The sequence below is a fragment of the Spinacia oleracea genome, chromosome 3, assembly GCF_020520425.1.
Source record: "Spinacia oleracea cultivar Varoflay chromosome 3, BTI_SOV_V1, whole genome shotgun sequence".
Lineage (NCBI taxonomy): Eukaryota > Viridiplantae > Streptophyta > Magnoliopsida > Caryophyllales > Amaranthaceae > Spinacia > Spinacia oleracea.
This window is the reverse complement of record NC_079489.1, coordinates 42,133,151-42,137,752: the sequence shown is the minus strand read 5'-3', so window position 1 is coordinate 42,137,752 and position 4,602 is coordinate 42,133,151.

Genomic DNA, 4,602 nt, shown 5'->3' with positions numbered 1-4,602 from the left:
GTCAGGTCAATGATGGGTCAAGCCGAACTTCCTTTACAATTTTGGGGACATGCGTTGCAAACATCAGCACTCACAATGAATCGTGCTTCGTCAAAAGCTGTTGAAAAGACTCCATACGAATTATGGACTGGGAAACTTCCAAAGTTGTCTTTTCTAAAGATTTGGGGTTGCGAAGCATATGTCAAGCGATTAATTTTGGACAAGCTCGAACCAAAATCTGACAAATGTTTCTTCGTTGGGTATCCAAAAGAAACAAAGGGGTATTACTTCTACAACAAGTCAGACAACAAGGTATTCATTGCTCGTGACGATGTGTTTTTGGAAATAATAGCATGTTTCCAAATTGACAAGTGGGAGAATAATAGACCTCGAAGAGATTCGAGACGAACAACAAACCAAGAACTCTTTAGAATCAGTTCAGGATGATGAACCTCCAAGGTCTTTAGAAGAGCCAGTGGGAGTAGTTCCTCAAAACGTTATTGTCCCTCGTAAGTCAAATAGAACTAAGGTTCAGCCGGACAGATGGACAGGCGTCCTCTTGACTGAAAACTTAGACGTTCTCATATTAGATAGTGATGAACCTATGACTTACAAGTAAGCTATGACGAGCCCAAGCTCCACTAAATGGTTAGAGGCCATGAAATCCGAGATAGACTCCATGTCTGAAAATCAATTATGGGATTTGGTATATTTGCCGGATGGGTTTACACCTATCGGATGCAAATGGGTCTTCAAATTGAAGAAAGACAAAGATGGAATTGTATACATATACAAATCTAGATTGGTAGCAAAAGGTTACAGGCAAGTTCACGGCGTTGACTACGATGAAACCTTTTCTCCAGTCGCGATGCTTAAGTCTATTCGGATAATCCTTGCGATTGGCGCGTTTCATGACTATGAAATATGGCAAATGGATGTCAAAACTGCCTTCTTGAATGGTGTTCTTGAAGAGACTGTGTTTATGACACAGCCGGAGGGTTTTGTTGATCAAAAGAACCAAGGAAAGGTATGCAAGCTTAAGAAATCCATTTATGGATTAAAGCAGGCATCAAGGAGTTGGAATAAACGATTTGATGAAGCAGTCAATAAGTTTGGCTTCATCAAGAATTAGGACGAATCTTGTGTATACAAGAAGGTCAATGGGAGTAAAATTGCATTCCTAGTCTTGTATGTATACGACATACTACTTATTGGAAACGACATTCCTATGTTAGAGTTTGTAAAGACTTGGCTTGGAAAGTGTTTCTCAATGAAGGACTTAGGAGAGGCACAGAACATATTGGGCATCAAGATCTATAGGGATAGATCTAAGAGGATGATTGGACTAAGCCAGAGCACTTATATTGACAAAGTGCTAGCTAGGTTCAATATGATGGAAGCCAAGAGAGGCCATCTACCCATGTCACATGGCACATATCTAAGCAAGACTCAGTGTCCCAAAACATCTGACGAGCTTAGAAATATGAGTGGAATTCCATACGCTTCGGCTATTGGATCCATCATGTATGCTATGATTTGTACAAGGCCGGATGTTTCGTTCGCACTCAGTGCAACGAGCAGGTACCAGTCAGAACCAGGTGAGGCACATTGGACTGCTGCCAAGAATATCCTAAAGTACTTGAAAAGGACTAAGGATCAGTTTCTGGTTTATGGTGGTACAGATGATTTGATTGTTAAGGGCTATACGGACGCAAGCTTTCAAACCGACAGAGATGATTTCAGATCACAGTCTGGGTTTGTGTTCTGCCTTAATGGCGGAGCAGTAAGCTGGAAAAGTGCTAAGAAAAGCACTATTGCGGATTCTACAACTGAAGTCGAGTACATTGCTTCCTCAGAAGCAGCAAAGGAAGCTGTTTGGATTCGGAAGTTCATCGAAGAACTTGGGGTTGTCCCCTCCATTAAAGGACCAGTGGCTTTGTATTGCGACAATAGAGGAGCCATTTCCCAGGCAAAGGAGCCTAGGAGCCACCAGAAGTCCAAGCACGTACTGCGGCAATTTCATATACTTCGAGAGATCGTTGAAAGGGAAGAAATCGAGATTTGCAAGGTTGGAACTGACGACAACGTCGCGGATCCATTAACTAACCCGTTGCCACAAGTGAAGCACAACGCACATGTAGAAACCATGGGAATCAAGCATGTTGGAGACTGGCTTTGATTTTCTAAGTTTTGTTTTAGAACATTTGTTAGATCTATGTTTAAAACAATTGGTTTAACCATTTCATATTTATGAAATTTATTATTTCATATTCATTTAATTTTTGTTTAGTATTAAATGATAAGTCCATGTGATTCAAATCATTCAAATGGGATGTCAAGATGGATTCTTCGACACAGAAACACCCATAAGTGAACTTGAATATTGAAGTCACAAAGGATCCCTAATCCAGGTCATTGAAAGGTGGACGACCAATGACTAATGAAGATTAGATTGCAAGTAGATTTTTAGTTCTGTTTCTTGAACTAGATTGACTAGATGTCAGAATCTTTTGCATAGATACTTAATGGATCTTGTATCGGATTGACCATGAGAACACTTTAAGAGATTAAAGTCATGTCATAAGTAGTTCTCATTAATGGTGATTAGAACCATTCCTCAGAACATGAGCGATTATGTCTGCTCGTTTGAGAATTAGTTCGCTTTGATGCTAGCTAAACGTCGCACCGTAAAAGGAGGCTATAAAAGCAGTTATTGGGCGTACTATGAATCAAAGTGAGTGTTCATAGATTGCAAGAATGGATTGTCCTCCTATCTTTGATAGGATATGGTGTTGTTGTGTAACAAGGCCTCTCAGAGAGTTAGACACTGTGAAAGTGCATGGCCGTGCTCAGAATGGTTAAGGCTTAACCTTCTGTAAAAGTTTAAAAGTTAAGCTCTATAATCCGAGAAACATTTCTGGACCTAATAAGGATGGCTTGGATCTTCCCTTATGTTCAGCAAGTAACACTAAGCGACAAAGGAATGTGAATGCACACTTGTCTGAATGACAAGTGGGAGACTGAAGGAAATATGTCCTTAACCCAAGTTTCATTAAGTCTAATACCAAGGTTCAGATTAATTGCAAACAATTAATTCAGTGAGATCAAGTGATCGGAATAGCTAGCTGGAGCAATGCTTCCGATCAGTGAGTTCTAATGGATATTAAGCTCACAACTTACTCTTGACTGAACCTACAAGGTCACATCAGTGAGTTCTAATGGTTTAAATGAATCGGAAATTCATTTTATAGCTTTTTGGGAATTAGTTTGGAAAACGTGTTATACGATACGACCTTGCGTCGGAATCGTATATCGTATCGTGAATATTCGTAAGCTTGGCGAAACGAATAATCGTATCGTACGATGGTGATTCGTCGTATACGATACGACAAATAATAGCCGTAAGGCATTAGTCGCAAATACGAGGCGCATCGGAGCTTCCGGCCCGTCGAGCCAAGCGCGCAAGGCCCAACGAGCCAACAAGCTCGCGAGCAAGGCGAGCAGGCCAGTCCGTGGCGTGGCACAACCGCGCAATAGCAACAGCAACATCATCGCAGCAGCAAGCACGCAAGGCCCACGGCCCAGCTGCTCGGCTGCGCGCTGTGGGCTTCGGCCTGCAGCGTGTGGCTGGGCGCGGGTCTGTGAGGCCGTGTGTGCAAGTGTGGCCGGTCAAGGCCTCGTCTTGGTCGGTTACACTAATATAATATTAGGTTGTTATGTTTTTGCACACAACCCAACACACAATCAGTTTTCCATCTAACCTAAACCTAATTCCAATATTACGTTCTTCAGTTTTTCTCTCTCTGTGAAAAACTGTGCATCCCGAAAAGCAAAATTCTTGTGCGTTGTCTAAGCTACAATAATCAAGACGGAGGTTATGTTCTTTTTTGCTTTTTTTTGTCGAACTAAAAAAAAAAAGAATAACCGGGTCTCTAGAAAAGAGAATGAAAAGCCCGGGTGAAAGCAAAAAGAAAAAGGTATCTGTGGGATCAGATTGAAGAATTGGAAGAGATACCAGAATGCAGCTGTGGTGCAATGGCCAAATGCACCTGCGCAAAGCAAGTAGGAAAGGTGCTTTGTACCTCACTTCGCTAAGCTGCGATAATTGTACTGAAGCTCTCTTTCCAACGCCCGCCGTATGAAAGAGATCAAACAATTCCAAGTCTTTCCAGCTCGTGACAAGACCATGGTCATATAGATGGGAGGATAGCCCTTTTAGGAGAGTGGTTGTCTATCCAACTTCTCGTGGTTAAGCTGCTTCCTTTCTTGCCTGCCCTCTTTGGGGTTGGTTACTCTTATATTTCATATATAAAGACTCGATTATCCCTTATGTCACGACTTTCGCACCCGCCGACATGCCCGCCTAAGCAGGCACGAGTGCTGGAAGAAGAGCGAACTAAGACTCCAGTCAGGGGAGACCAAGAGAGATGGAAACTCGACCTGGACTTGGCCACATCGTAGCTCTCAATCCATTTTTCGAAAGGCTTTGAACGTGTCGGTGAACCGAGTAGAGGTACGAAAAGTGGAGTTCTTTGTTTGTGTTCGTTGATACAATACTCGGGAAAACACACTTCGAATGTAAGTTTGCTTAAACTGTGCTTTCATGTTTCCTGGCTTTGGGGA